We start from the raw sequence: 17178 nt of genomic DNA, 5'->3' as shown, positions 1-17178 counted from the left end.
TCGTGTATCTTCACAGAAAGTTTCTAGAAGTATATACAAATAGTAGTCAATGGTTGTTAAGCCCTGGAAAGCTGAATTGAAATAAAAATAATTTTTTTGTAAGTTTTTACTAATCATTAGAGAAATGCAAATCAAAACCACAATGAGATATCACCTCGTGCCTGTTATAATGACTAGCATCAAAAAGAAAGGAGATAAAGGCTGGTGAGGATGTGGAGAAAAGAAAACATTTGTTTACTGTTGGTGGGATTGTAAACTGGTACAATCAGTATGAAAAACAGTACGGAGATTCCTCAAAAAATTAAAAATAGAACTGCCATAAGATCCAGCAATTCCACCTCTGGGAATATATCCAGAGGAGGAAACTAAAACACTGTGTTGAAGAGAGAGATATTTGCATCCCCATGTTCATAGCAGCACTATTTACAATAGCCAGGACATGGAATCAAGCTAAGTGTCCATCAATGGATGAATGGATAAAGTATTTGTGGAATATTATTCAGCCATGAAAAAGAAGGAAGTCCTGCTATTTGCAACAAAATGGATGGAACTTGAGAGCATTATACTAAGTGAAATAAGTCAGAGAAAAATAAATACAATATGATTTCACTTATATGTGGCATCTAAACAAACAAAAAAACCAAGCAAATGAACAAACTCAGACATAGAGAAAGAGATCAGATTTGTGGTTACCAGAAGCAGAGAGTAGGGGGAATTGGATGAAGATGGTCAAAAGTTACTAACTTCCACTTATAAGATAAATAAGCACTTGGGGTGTAATGTACAACATGATAACTGTATTTAACACTGTAGTATGATATATAGATATAGATATAGATATGCATACACATACATATGAAAGTTGAGGGACTTCCCTGGTGGCACAGTGGTTAATAATCCACCACCTGCCAATTCAGGGGACATGGGTTCAATCCCTGGTCTGGGAAGATGCCACACGCCACAGAGCAACTAAGCTCGTGCACCACAACTACTAAGCCTGTACTCTAGAGCCTGAGAGCCAGAACTACTGAAGACTGCATACCACAACTACTGAAAAGCCCACGTGCCTAGACCCACTGCTCTGCAACAAGAGAAGCCACTGCAACGAGAAGCCCGCACACTGCAACAAAGGGTAGCCCCCACTCGCTGCAACTAGAGAAAGCCCACGTGCAGCAACAAAGACCCAACTCAGCCAAAAATAAATAAATGAAATAAAATAAATTTTTTAAAAAAAGTTGAACAAAGTAACTCCTAAGAATTCTCATCACAAGAAAAACATTTTTAAAATTTTTATCTTCTTTTTTTTTTGTATCTATAGGAGATAATGGACGTTAACTAAGCTAACTGTAGTAATTATTTCACAATATATGTAAGTCAAATCATCATGTTGTACATCTTAAATTTATACAGTGCTGTGTATCAATTATATCTCAATAAAACTGGACAAAAATTTTAAAAAATATTTTAACTTTGTAAGTTTAAAAATTTTTTGATCTGCTTGGCCATTTTACTACGTTCATGTATTACTTTTAAAAATTAATAAAATATGTACATTTATTATAAAATAAATATAATAAATTATATAACTATATATTTATATATAGTTACTTATAATACTTGTCTGTATCTAATATATACACACCTTCAAAGACGAAATATAATCACAAGTTCAATATAATCACATTTCCTCTATTTGAGGAAAAGGGGGAAAAAACACACAAGCATATAAATCCAAGATAATTATTATCTTCATGTATTTTCCTTGTCTTTCCTCATATGCATGCTTTTCTCATAGTTTTTATTGTATTTGACATTGAATTTTGCATAAACAAATTAATTTGTATAAATTAACTAACATAGCAAATATTTGTTGAGATTATTCCATAATATTCATAAAGCATAATTTTAATACGTGGAAAATATATCTTGAAGTATTGTGCCATATTTATTAAATCAGTATATCATCAGCTAGCATTTAAGTTGATTTCATTTATTCACCATTGTAAACAATATTGCAATAAATATTTGTTTTGCAAAAATATTATCCTTATTTAGCATATTTTTATTAGGATAGATACCCAGGGTCTTCTCTGACAGTCCAGTGGTGGAGAATCTGCACTTCCACTGCAAGGGGCATGTGTTCGATCCCTGGCCAGGGAAATAAAATCCTGCATGCTGACGGCGTGGCCAAAAAATAAAAAAATAAAAATGATAGATACCCAGATGTGGAACTGTATCAAATGTACCAGTTACCATCCTTATAGACTTTCTTTACCCTATTCCCCCCTAATATAATCTCTCCCTGATAACATATTTTAGTATGTTGGTCTATTTTTACATACTTAACTACTATATCCTTTATAATGCATATATCTATATCCCATAGGTAAGTAATTTCCATATAACACACGAATATATAAATCGGGTAGCAGTAAGTGGAAGATGTTCTTGCCAGGCTGTTATGATATGAGGCTAATGGTAAGGGGCTACACTAGGGGCTTCAGTCTGTGGTACTTCTGCTTCATGTACCCCTGCTGTTGTATGAAGTCTTTCCAAGAGTTCTGAGTGCCCAACTTCCATAGGTACTCTTATATAAAATTAGTCCCCTTGAGAACGTCAAAGACATCATGCAATTTTTTAAACTTTCCACCTGCTTTAAACAAAACCTCTTTTCTTCTTGTTTAAGATAGAAAGGCATAGCTCCCACCAATCCTGGAGTCTATCTCTGGTAAAATACCCCATATGAAAATCTATGACAACAAAACAAAGGGACACATACTGGTGGAGATGCTGAAAAACTGTATGAATCTAATAAGTAGGTGACAAATTTTTTTCTGAAAGCTAGGTTGTTTCTAATTCTTTACTTTCAGCAAAACTAAGGAGGACTTAAGTTGTCAGCTAATAGATTAAAAATAATTTATGATGCTAGATGACTATGTGAATTCTGGCATATATCTCTGAAGAAGATCAAAGAATTGAGGAACGTTGCTCCTTCCATTCCCATCCCCTTATTTATGTGAATATGATTTCTTAGTGCTTACAACTATAAAAAAAATAGGAGCAGAATTTATGCAGTAACTATATGATTCTAGCAATAAGTAATATTCATTCATAGATATGAGCCAATGAAAGAATAAAAAGATATCTATCTCATTAAGAGATGAATTTCCAATAAAATATTACTTTTATACTTAATGATTATTGATCATTTTTGAAATATAACATATTGTTTTGATCAATGGTGTACTTAAGACAATTACTGTAACTTAATGTGGAAGATAGTTTTAACACTTAACAGTCTTATGGTTACAGGAAACATTTAAAAAATTAAATCTCAATTTATATACATGGTTTATTGTAGAGAAGTATGTTCAGGTGATCTATAAAGCCTTTCAAGCACAAAGCACATGAAATTAGGATAAAATTATTCAGAGAAAGTAGACTAAAAAATACTAGTTTGAAGAGTAAAAAGAATTTTATTTTATTTAAAGTTGTTCATGTGTTTTTTTTTTTGCGGTACGCTGGCTTCTCACTGTTGTGGCCTCCCCCGTTGCGGAGCACAGGCTCCGGACGTGCAGGTTCAGTGGCCATGGCTCACGGGCCCAGCTGCTCCGCGTCATGTGGGATCTTCCCAGACCAGGGCACGACCCGTGTCCCCTGCATCGGCAGGCGGACTCTCAACCACTGCGTCACCAGGGAAGCCCTGTTCATGTGTTTTAATGGGACTTCCCTGATGGTCCGATGGTTAAGACTCTGTGCTACCACTGCAGGGGGCACAGGTTTGATCCCTGGTCTGGGAACCAAGATCCTGCATGCCACGTGGCACAGCCAGAAAATGAAAAATAATAAAAAAATAAAATAAAATTTACCACTTTATTTAAAAAAGTAAAGCTGTTCATGTGTTTTAAATGAATGGTGATAAGTATTTATTATTATTATTGTACTTAAATTTTATTGGAAAAATTTAAAGCATGGTCTAACAGTTTTATTTTAAATTTTTAATATTTCTACCATGTGGAAAATGACATTTTTGAAAGTATTTAAATATATGATGACATGGGCTTCCCTGACAATGCAGTGGTTAAGAATCCGCCTGCCAATGCAGGGGACATGGGTTCAATCCCTGGTGCAGGAAGATGCCACACGCTGCAGAGTAACTAAGCCCATGAGCCACAACTACTGAGCCTGCGCTCTGCACATGCCACAGCTATTGAAGCCCACGTGCCACAACTACTGAGCCCATGTGTCAGTTTTGGCGAGAGAAGCCGCCGCAATGAGAAGCCCGCACACTGCAATGAAGAGTAGCCCCTGCTTGCCGCAACTAGAGAAAGCCTGCGTGCAGCAACAAAGACCCAGTGCAGCCAAAAGTAAAATAAATTTTAAAATATAAGATGAATATTTTTAAAATAAATAAATAAATAAACAATGACAAATATCAGTTGCCAATTGAAAACTGAACAAGTGTATAGTTTTACTAAATTATTTTAGGGATACTTTGTAAGCTACAATTATTATACTTTATGTTTCATTATAATTATTATCAAGTAGTATGCACAGAAGTCAACCTCACCTCACCCTTGTGCTTCACTCCATACCTATAATACTACCTATGACTGAGTCTCACCGCAAACCTTACCCCGTTCCAGGTTCTTGAACCATCCTTGACCTCCACCAAAACGGCTCAGTTAAATGACACATATTGAACAAAAAGGACAAATAAACTGCTAAAACTTTCAGTAGATACTGCAAGTTTGCTCCTTTAGTACAAAGGATATCCAGGTGAGTTCCAGTGAGCTCCCTGCAGGTGCCAGGCCAAGCATCTCTTCTGCCAAAAAACTGACTCCTCTGATGGTCCAACCATTGAATTCCCCTGTCACTCCTGCTGCTCACAGCCATGGCTGTGCCAGGTACTATGGCCTCTCAGTTTCCCAGAAATTTTACATTAAGGAGGGAAAAATTATGCTCTTGTTATTTTAATATTTCACAAATCATGCATGTTTGTTACATAAGATATTTCAGGTGTGATTTTTAAAAGTCTTTTCACTTTAACATTTTCCTGAGGACTTATGATTTTCCATGTGTGGGTTATTTAGACTTTTATTCTAGGACATTTTTATCTGGCATCAAAGAATGGACAAGATGGAACTCATGCTGATTTGAAATTTTGCATTTAAAATATAATATGGAAGATTGATACAAGCCTAAACAAGGCAGGCTATGCCATAAGTTTGTTACTCAAGATAAAGCTCTGTTAAAATGCTCCTTTGTAAACTGATCTACTAAAACTTTGAAGTATTTTTTAATTAAAGTATAACTGACTTAAAATATTATATTAATTTCAGGTGTACAACATAGTAATTCAATACTTTATAGGTTATACGCTTTGCAAATTTATTATAATATATTAGCTATATATCCTGTGTTGTACATTATATCCTTGTAACTTATCTATTTTATACCTAGTAGTTTGTACCTCTTAATCCCTCTCACCCATTTTCCCCTTCCCTCCACTCTGGCAACCACCAGTCTGTTCTCTGTATCTGTGAATTTGTTTCATTTTGTTATATTTGTTTGTTTTATTTTTTAGATTCCACATATAATTGAAAACAAAGTTTTCCCTCTTTTTATAAAAAGGAGGAAGCATTATGTTATCTTCACGTAAATGAAAATGCATCACAAGTCTCAAACTGAATAGAAAGTTCAACCAGTGTATAACTCTCTGGATCCAAGGGTGCCTTATAAACTTGTCAGGTTATCTGTAGCACAACACACCAGATCTTGATTGTTCTACCTCATTTCCACCTCTCCAAAATGTAATCATTAAAATGTAATTAGGGCTTCCCTGGTGGCGCAGTAGTTGAGAATCCACCTGCCAATGCAGGGGACATGGGTTCGTGCCCCGGTCCAGGAAGATCCCACATGCCGTGGAGCGGCTGGGCCTGTGAGCCATGGCCGCTGAGCCTGCGCGTCCGGAGCCTGTGCTCCGCAACAGGAGAGGCCACAGCAGTGAGAGGCCTGCGTATCGCAAAAAAAAAAAAAAAAAAAAAAGTTATTAAAGCCAGGTAATCCAGTTTAAAATTACAGTGATTTTTTTAATGTTAAATCTAAAAGATGGTTAAAAACATGTTGTTACACATTTCCACCTAACACACACATCTAGAACTTGAACTCTCTACTTGGCACTATAAAGTAGACTCTAATATTTTCATAAAGCTCTTTGTGCATGTAAAATGTACCCAGCAGTGTTCAAGGTATTGGGGATTAAAAATAAATAAAAAATAATCCCTGCCTTAAAGAGTTCACTGTGTGTAGGGGAGGTAAATTTATAGACAATGAATTTAAAATTGTAAATTGTGAATTTATAACTGTAAAATGCAAAAAGTAAATTAGAAATTGTAGTATGTTAAATATTTTAGTGAAATAAATAATAATTTCCCATTATTAATTCTGTTCCTTCTACATAGTAGTTATTGCGCCCATCACATGACTTCCTATTTCTCTTCTCCCAGCCATGCCCCAAGGTAGATCTTGTTATCCACTACAACTAAATTGAGAAAAAAATAAATAAGTAAGTAGTCAATTTGACTTGCTAAGTGTGTGATTATGGCATATGAGATAATAAATGCCTGTAAAAATGCAGGATTTTGTCCTCAACCCTCTTTTTTCATTCTTATAGTCTCTCAGTAAATGATCTCCTCCATTCCCATGACTTACAATGCTATCTTTATGTAGATGACTCTCAAATTCATAATATCAAGAGTACCATCCCTCTACACCCCAGATCCATACGCAATTACATATTTTCACTCCCAAACTCGTCGGTTCAAAGTTGAACCCTTGTTCTCTCCTGAAATCTGGAAACTGGATATTTTTCCCTTTTGTTGCCAGTAAGGGGCTCTGACATCTATCAGTTGCTAATGCCAGAGACTGGAAGTCATCCAAGATTGCTTCTTTTTCCCTACCCAACATTGAATCCATTTAAAGTCTCATTGGTTCTACTTCCAAAAATATATTTTGAATCTGTCCCATCTCTACTATCAGCACCAACATCACCCTTGTCCTAGACTACAGTAAAAACTTTCCTCTCAGTGTTTCCCTGCTTTCACTCTTCTGCCCTCTCCAGCCCACCTAACCTTCAATCTATTCCCCACACTATAGTCATGATGCTCTTTCCTAACCCATAATTTTGATCATATCACTCTTTTGCTTAAAACCTCCATTGCCATCCTTTGCTACTTGGAATGAAGCCAAACTCTTTTCTATAATCCAAATATGAATGATATGGTCCCTACCTAATCCTTCAGCCACCTCTTACGCCATCATTCTTATGCTCCAGAGACATTGGCCTTCTTTCAGTTTCTCCTCCATGTTAAATGTTTCCTTTTTCAAGATGTTCATACACGTTATTACCTCTGCATGTAAATACCTTCTCCTGTGCTTTGTATGGCTATTCTCTTTTCAATGCTGGTCTAGGCTCTCAACATAATCTTCTCAGAGAGGTTTTCCCTGATTATCTTATCTAAGAATTCTTGCTGACATTTTTTTAATATTACATCTAAACCCTTCCTATCTCTTCAATCAATTTGCAAATATACATTTCTTTACTTGTTTATTTCCTGTCTTCCCTACTGAAATGTGAGATCCATAAGACCTAAGACTGCCTATTTCATTCATCAAAGTAGATCTAGAGACTGTAATAATATCTGCCACATAGTTGATACAAGTATTTGCTAAGTATGAATAAATTAAAAAATGAGAATCTTATTGAATACATGAAGGAGACATGGCTTCTAAACATTTGAGAAGCAGTCAAACAAAACTGTGTCTTTTTAGCTCACTTATAAAATAGGGATAAGAATGACTATCATTCCTAAACTCATAAGGATATAGTAAGTATCATGAGAAAGAAATTGATGTGAAAGTCTGAAAAGTTAAAAGCATTAAATCATTGACTTTTATTATTACTTAATGGTTATAATTTTTATCACTGTCATTGTCCTAGATGATATAAATTCTGATTATTAATAACTAGATGTCACCAAATGTTGGTGTCCCTTTTGAAAATCATGTGATAATATTCTAGTACCAGTGCATACATAAGAGTTTCCATGTTAATACTTAGGGACTAAAACACTGCCACACCCCACTTTTTGCTCACCCCAGCCTTAATGTGGAACTTCAGGGAATTTGCTTAGTCTCTGGGGGCCTCAGTTTCCTTATCCATAAAGTGGAGCCTGCCTCTTAGAAAGTGCTCATTGAAATAACTAATTATGAGGGCAGTCACTAATTGCTGAGAATGAAATTGGGAATGAGGGGCAATCTGAATGTTAAGGGCTATTAATTGTAATAAAGCACAAAGGTCACTAACTTACATCTTTCTCCTTTGAGGGACTCAGCCAAATGGATATGGAGCACTTTTGCAGAAATTCCTATTAGGTCCTTGCATTGAGCTCACAATGTCCCTGGGGTTTGGGGAGGAGAAATCAATGGTTCACTATAATAGGAGTCCTGCAAGGATAATAATGTATTTCAACCTTCTTTATACATAGCCCTTTGATAATCCACAGAGGATGCTTGGCAACCAACAGTCAAGATAAAAAGTGTCCTATTTTAGTGATTTTCCTTTTGATCACCAAAATTCCACATTATTGTGACAGTGAGCTAATGCTCATGATATCCTGTTAATCAGCCAGACCTAGGCAGCCCTCAGGAGCTACTTGCTTTCAGGTAGCTTCTTTCTCTCTGATGCCAATTTCATCTTCTGGAAATACTACATTAAACAAATCACTCCACCACTTAAAGGTCCTCAGTGCCAGTTGCTCTTGTGGATTTCCAAGGACATTAAGAAATCAAGCAAACCTTGGTTAGCATTCAAGGCTCTCCCTGACTTGATTTGACTTATCTTCTGATGCTCTCCTTCAGATGCCCCACGCTGCAGCCAGACTGATCTGGAATTGTTTCCTCATGCCTTCCTCCTCATGCTGACACTTCTGGCCATTCCATTTTCAGCTAAATAAAACCCTTGCTCTCAAGCTCTCTACAAAGTCTACGCTTGCTGCCCCTCTTGCCTGGAATACTCTTCAGCCATTCATCATTCAATTCATGTTTATTGAGCACCTATCATGTCTCTTGGGCACAGAGCCGTAGAGAAAATAGGCACATTTCTGAATTCATGGAGCTTAAATAATGCTAAAGAGAGACATTCAATGAACAAATAAAAGAAGAGTACCTCCTGAGGTAATAAATACTATGAAGATAAATGATATGAGGTAAGGGGTGTGGCAGAGAGAGATGATTTGGGAGAAGTATGTTGTGTATGGTGGCCATGGAGGGCCTGTCTATAAGAGGTGAGAACTAAGTGGAGACCTGAATAAAGTAAGGGGGGAAAAAATCCATGTATCTATGTATATATCATGGCAAGGACGTAGGGGCATTTGGGAAAAGGGTTCCAAGAAAAGGAAAAGGGAAGGCAAAGAATCTGCCTTGTTTGAGGAAAAGCCTGGAGTTTCAGAAGCTCTTCAAGCTTCTGAAGTACTTCAAGCACTTGTTGTAAAGCTGGTTTTGTGGTGCTGAATTCTCTTAGCTTTTGCTTGTCTGTGAAGTTTTTAATTTCTCTGTCGAATCTGAATGAGATCCTTCCTGGCTAGAGTAATCTTAGTTGTAGGTTTTTCCCTTTCATCACTTTAAATATGTCCTGCCACTCCCTTCTGGCTTGCAGAGTTTCTGCTGAAAGATCAGCTGTTAACTTTATGGGGATTCTCCTGTATGTTATTGTTTCCTTTCCCTTGCTGTTTTTAATAATTTTTCTTTGTATTTAATTTTTTTGTTTGTTTGTTTTTTATTTATTTATTTATTTTTTGCGGTATGCGGGCCTCTCACTGTTGTGGCTTCTCCTGTTGTGGAGCACAGGCTCCGGACCTGCAGGCTCAGTGGCCATGGCTCATAGGCCCAGCCGCTCCATGGCATGTGGGATCTTCCCAGACCAGGGCATGAACCTGTGTCCCCTGCATCGGCAGGTGGATTCTCAACCACTGCGCCACCAGGGAAGCCCTGTATTTAATTTTTGATAGTTTGATTAATATGTGTCTTGGTGTGTTTCTCCTTGGATTTATCTTGTATGGGACTCTCTGTGCTTCCTAGAATTGATTATTTCCTTTCCCATATAAGGAAGTTTTCAACTAAAATCTCTTCAAATATTTTCTCAGTCCCTTTGTTTGTTTCTTCTTCTTCTCGGACCCTAATAGCTCAAATAGTGGTGCATTTAATGTTGTCCCAGAAGTCTCTGATACTGTCCTCTACTCTTTTCATTCTTTTTTCTTTACTCTGCTCTGTGGCAATTATTTCCACTATTTTATATTCCAGGTCACTTATCCATTCTTCTGCTTCAGTTATTCTTCTATTGATTCCTTCTAGAGAATTTTAAATTTCATTTATTGTGCTGTTCATCATTGTTTGTTTGCTTTTTAGTTCTAGGTCCTTGTTAAACATTTCTTGTATTTTCTCCATTCTATTTCCAAGAGTTTGGATCATCTTTACTATCATTACTCTGAATTCTTTTTTCAAATAGACCACCTGTTTCCTCTTCATTTGTTTGTCTGTTGAGTTTTTATCTTGCTCCTTCATCTGCTGCATATTTCTCTGTCTTTTCATTTTGCTTAACTTATTGTGTTTGGGGTATTCTTTTCTCAGGGTGCTTGTTCATAGTTCCTGTTGTTTTTGGTGTCTGCCCCCAGTGGGTAAGTTTAGTTCAGTGGGTTGTGTAGGCTTCCCGGTGGAGGGGACTGGTTCCTGTGTTTTGGTGGATGAGGCTGGATCTTGTCTTTCTGGGCAAGGACTGGGCAGGACTGCATCCAGTGGTGTGTTCTGGGGTGTCTGTGAACTTAGTATGATTTTAGGCAGCCTCTCTGCTAATGGGTAGGGCTGTGTTCCTGTCTTGCTAGTTGTTTGGCATGGGGTGTCTGTCACTGGAGCTTGCTGTTCATTGAGTGGAGCTGGGCCTTAGAGGCATGTTTTTGGTGGCAATTGGATTCTAGGTTTAAAATTATTTTATTTCAGCAGTTTAAAAGTCATTCCATTATCTTCTGGTTTCATCTTTTCTCTATAGCTCCTCTTTTGAAATCAATATGTCTTTTGGTCTCTGGCTTTTAGGTTTTCTGTTTGTCTTTGTTTTTTGACAATTTTACTATTATGTGCTTAGACATAGCTTTATTTTATATTTATTTATCCTGCTTTGGTTTCTCGGAGCTCTTCAAACCTGTGGCTTAATGTCTCGTGTTGGTTTTGAAAAATGTCTTTCTTCTTTTCTTGTATCTGTTAAAAATGTTTTTGTCCCATTCTCTCTTTTTTCCCCTACTCTGAGACTCAATATACAAGTATGTTATACATCTTTGCTCTATTCTAGGTGTCTGGTATTCTCCTTTTTATATTTTACATTTTTTCTCTATGTCTCAAAATGGATATTTCCTACTGTTTTATCTTCAAATTCTCTACTCCTATCTTCTATTGTATTTAATCTTCTATTAAAAGCAGCCATTGATCTCTTAATAGCTGTTATTTTCTTTTTTATAACTAGAATTTCCATTTGATTTTTCTCATATATTTAAGTTCAGTTTCAATGTTATCCTTCTTTACATTTTTAACACATTAATCTTAGTTATCTTAAAGTGTCTGTTGGATGACTCTAATAAATGTTTCACTCAAGGTTTTTATTTTTTAATTTTTAATTTTCTGTGTTTCTTCTCCTTCTCCTGTTTTTGGTCAATATTGTACAATATATAGCATTCAATTAAATAAATGTCATGAAACAATTTTAAAGGGTCTGATGATGTTATCTTTCAGAGGATTTATTTTTTGTCTGGCCAGTAGCTAGAATATGATCATAACACCTTAATCAGTCAAGATCAGTGGCCCTTCCAGGCTCTCAAGAAAATTTGGACTGTTTACCTAGGCTTCCCTTCATTACCCTGAATTTCAATTTTATCTCCCAGTCATTACAAACTGCTTAATATTTTATTTAGTTTTTCAGCCTCTTAAAAATATCTTCTTGAAATATTGTCTCTCAAATCCTGATTGCCTTGGTTGTTCTCTATATCTTCAAATAACTGTTTTTTCCTTTGTACTTTATCCAGGTTTTTTAGTTGGTTCTGGTGAGAGGTTCAGCCTAATATCAGCTATTCCATTAAATCCAGAAGCAGAATTGACTAAGGGACCATGCTTTATTTCTGTATATAGCAAACATTTAACTTAATGTTGGCAAATGTTAGGTATTTGATGTAAATTGATAGAAACATAATTAACAGGTTAACAGCATTTATTATATATGAGTTCCAAAAAACTGGATACTCTGAATAATTTACACAGTACTCATTGGAACTGCATTTAATGAATTATGCTTTGATTTTATGCCAATTGTTTACCCTGTTGAACCCTAAAATAAATAGTCCTATAAAAGTATTATGGTGTGTACTATTTGACATATTATTGAGGAACTTGTTTATTATGACAGTAGTGTTCTCTCTAGGAGAGCACTCAGAAAACATACTCTTTTGGCCACAGTGCCAAGAATAGGTTATTTTTGCCATTGTTGATTGGTCTTTATTCTGAATTTTCTATGTTGTGTAACTCTCAGGGTTTGGTTTGGTTTTTTCCATTTGGTTAAGAGGAAACATAGAGGACATAGAGGAAAGTTTGTAGTCTATCCATATGAAATATATGATTTAGCTTTATCCCTCACTACATTTTATTTTCCTGACTTTTTTCCTACTACACCTAATTTAAATATTTTTGTTTATTTTATGTATTTTTGATTGCAGCCTCAGGTTGCCTTGAAACTAAACAGAGAGGACAAGTAAATTACTTCAATTCTTTACAAAGGGTTTTCTGCAACATATATTCCTTCTCAAAACAGTACTTAGCTACATTTACATTGGTAAGAAGGCTTTGATAAGTATAACATAGACATATATAATACATATTTTATAGTCTAAATAGATTTGCAAATTTTATTTAGTTGTTTAATATCCAATAAAATAGTATAAATATTACCTCTGCCACCTCTTTAACAAATAAAGAAACCAAAGTGCAGAATCAATTAGATAGCATGTGAACAAGTTAGAATTTAACCCAAATATCTTGATTTCAATAAAGTACAAATAGAAAATAATAAACATAAGTGCTTCCTTTAAAAACCATGCCAAGAACTTAGATGCTTATTCCCATTGTCTTTCTACTTTGCTTTTGTGTGTCTTTAATTAATCAGTACAAATATTTTCTTAAGTATGATAACACAATTTTATTTTAGCTTAGTACTTACAAATCCTTTCTTTGCTTATCACTACACTTTCTGTAAAATAAGAGCTCTTTAATTCACCTTTCATACATTCCTGCTTGAAGATACACCTTCAAATGGATCAAATTTAATTGCAGTGTGGCCCTTAGCTAGTTCAAATTCCTCAATCAATTCACCTCAGACTCATCTTCTTTCAAGACTAAGTGACCCCATTTTTCTTAATCTCTTCTCATGTTCCATAATTCCTTCCATTCCATTTATCATTTTTGTTGCCCTGTTCTCTCTCCAACTCAGCTATAATGTTCCTCAAATAAGATCTTCTATCAGATGGGCACATGCTTAAAATCTCCTCTTCTATACTCACACTAGGCCAACTAAGAAGCTGCCCTGGTAATTTCAGCTTGCACAGTTATTATGAGCCTCAAGTCTGTGGAATGTTAGATACAGTATTCTGAAGAGGTGGGAACAGTTGACATTTCCTTGTGTCAATATTTTGAGGTAACATGGTACTTTGCCTGAAAAATAAAAAGATGAGTCTTCAAATCCCAACAAAGTAAGTGCTTTGCCTGTAATATGGATTTTTTGATGTCTGTATTAAAGAGCTACTTTGCAATTTCAGGAGATAATGTCATAATTGTAAATAAATAAATATGGTTTCCTTTCCCCAAATACCCAGTGACTCTTGACAAGAGTTTATCTATCATTATCAAGGCAATGAGTCTGACGTGAATTCAGGGTCTTTGCAATAATGGACCAAATTCATCATAAGATAGTATTTGCTTAAAAAAATTAAGCAAGAAAAAGCAAATGTTACCTAAAAAAGTTAGTCTGCAGTTCTCTGAGGCACCTCGAAAAAGAAAGAAACACTGGTGTAAGAAACATCAATTACAAAAGCCCCTGAGTGATAAACAGCTACTTCCATGCAAGTAGTAATTACTGTCTCCTGGAGCTGACCCAGAGAATCTCTGTAGGGAGCAAATGTAATAGTGTAGTTGGAGCCATATGCCATGGGCATCTCTATGCTCTGATGGAGAGGACTCATTTGGGAATGAGTTGGAAGAAGTCATGTGTGTTTATGCAAAACAATCTTGCCATTTTGTTATAAAGAGCTCAAATGCTATATTCAGATTCTTAAGGGAAAGGCAGAGTGGCAAGACCAGAAGTTGGGCAAAGCAGTTCACTGGTTAGATTTTGAGAGCAAGCACTCAACTAAAACAGGCATGGAGAGCATATCTAAAAGGCTTGGAATATTTGTTGCCAATAGTGCTGAGCATTTCAAATGCATTTGGCAGTTTCAACACTTGGAAGTCAAAAGAGTAACTACCTTTGTGTTGTTTAGTGGTAAATGATATAGCACCAATTTTCCTAGTTTAGGGGAAAATGATAATTTGTTGGCCCTGGCAACTGAAAATTTTGATCATATTCTGGCTTCAGATACAGATGGATCCACAGGAGATCAGTGGTATCCTCAGGATTCAATCTTTATCCATCTCTGAGCTATGCTTTCTTCTGTATTTGTTCCACTGTCAGGCAGAGTCTTCTTCATGATGGCAAGATAGCTGCCAGCACCTCCAAGTTTATATTTCTATCCTATCCTCTCAGCCATGTCAGTAGAAAAAATGTGTTTCTTTCCCAATAGTTTTAAAAGAAATCCAGAATGAGTCTTATTGACTCAGATTGATCTGGCTTGTTTCATAAGTCCGTCTCCAGACCAATCACCCTGGCCAGAGGAATATGATTCTCTGATTGGTCAGACATGGGTCACTTCTACTGCCTCACTCACAGTGCCCCCCTTGGAGTTAAGAGCAAGATTAGCCCTCTCTCCCAACAATTGCATGGGCTAACTGGTGTTTCTCCAAAGGAAAACCATAGTGTTGGTATCAGAAGAAGAAATAATTTTTTTAAAAAAGTCAGGTGTTTAATTCTCCATAGAATTAAAAGCAAAAGAGCTATTTTGGAAAACCCCATAGGACTATAAAAAGTAGACAGTGGCATTCCTCTCACATTTAAATATGTACTTATGTATATTTCTGACTACTACAACTGCCCCAGAGATGTTTAAAACACTACTGGGAACAGAAATCCCCTTAGTCATGTGAAGTTGGCTTTATATCTCTCAAAAGACATGAGATCAATTATTCCAACCCTAGAAATCACTCATTTTTTTATTGTTTTTGCTGTTTGTTTGTTTGTTTGCTTGTTATAAGGTATGAGAACACTCTGCTAAGTGCTTTACAAACATTAACCCATTTAATTGTTAAAACAGTCCCATTTAATTATAATTTAATTATTCTTCTTTCCCTGTTATTAAAACAGTTGTGAGAAGTAGTATTATTGACAGTTATTTACACATGAGAAAACTTGGTCACAGAAGGTTTAATGACTTGTGGTTCCACAGCCACTGTGGCAAGACTGGGATTAAGACACAAATTTCTTAGACCTTTTTTCTGCATAATGCTCATTCCCACTCTAAGTTAGCAATACCATTTGAAAAGCAGGAAAAGTGAATTCTAATTTTATTGTGAAGTAGAAAGCTATTTTGCAATCATCGTATACAACACTTCAAATCCTTGTCTTTCCTTAGTTTGTAACCCTTATACAGCCACTTGAAGAGAACTGAGAGTCATTCAGAGCTCCACAGATTTAGGTTTTATACAGTTTGGCAGCCATTTCTGCAGTATGGAAGGTGATTGTATGTCCAAAGCAGTTGGAGCTTTATGAGTTCAAAACTCATTTCTACCACTTTCTAGATGTGTGAATTTAAATAGGGTTTTTTAAGCTCTGTTTTCAATTATTTTCCCGAATATTAAATAGGTATGATATTTGTCCCTCCTTCGTGATATTTGTCCCTCCTTCTGATAGATATTTTGAGGATTAAATGAATTATACATGAAAATGGCTTAGAACAGTCCCTTGTACACAAGATGCACTCAACATATTTAGTTTTATTATTATTGTTATTGCTCCTGTTATTGTTGTTGAAAGTAACCGCCATAACATAATTACCAAGAACTAAACAAATCAGGAAGCAGAGCCTATGCCTAATAAAAAGCCTATGTGGTTAATGAAAAGATAAATATAAAGCAATTATTTTTCTGTGATTTTGAAAGCACGAGTGGAGCTTGAAATATACAAATCCAAATACACACATGGGGAATTGATGACTACAATTTATTCTCCAGTCATCAAGAATGGATTCTCAGCAGGAAAGGAAGATGAACAACTAAATGAGCAAAAGAATCAACCATTCAAATGGTATCAGCTCTGTGAATTTGTCTAGTTACTTCCTGAAACTTTGGACGCCACATTTGCTCCTTTGAGATCATCATATCTATGCCCAGTCACTTATGGAGGTTTCAATAAAATACTGTGATAGTTTGTGCTATATAGTGGGTACACAGCACAGTGTGGAGATTAACTTGGATACTCATGGATGCAGGATTCTGTCTGACTTTAATTACCCTAAATTATATTCTTTCCACTAGCACTGTGTTTCAAAATTAATGCAAATACAGTCTCCAGGTCAGTAAACTAAAATTCAGAAAGATTCTAACTTATTTAAAATATATTTTAAAAAGCTATTAAGTGACTCTAAAGTACATCATCATTTCTTTCCTCTAACACCTGTTCTAAATTTTTCTGTTTTGGCTAGCAACTTCAGCTGGTCTGTGGAATGAGCCAAATCTTTATCCCCGAATATTGCCATAAACTCCGCACAGTGTCTTTCACAAACATTAATATGCTTCAATCCATAAAGTCATCCAGATCATGCAATCCAAGCAGCAGGGCCACTTGCATGGAGCCATAAACTTCCACAGAGCCATTTTCTCCTCTGGGCCCCATCAAACATGTCTGACTTTTGGGTCATTCAGGGTATGGATCAGAGCAAT

This window comes from Monodon monoceros, unplaced genomic scaffold, assembly GCF_005190385.1.
Source record: "Monodon monoceros isolate NGI ecotype Baffin Bay Population unplaced genomic scaffold, NGI_Narwhal_1 Super_Scaffold_20, whole genome shotgun sequence".
Classification (NCBI taxonomy): domain Eukaryota; kingdom Metazoa; phylum Chordata; class Mammalia; order Artiodactyla; family Monodontidae; genus Monodon; species Monodon monoceros.
This window is presented reverse-complemented; position numbering follows the sequence as displayed.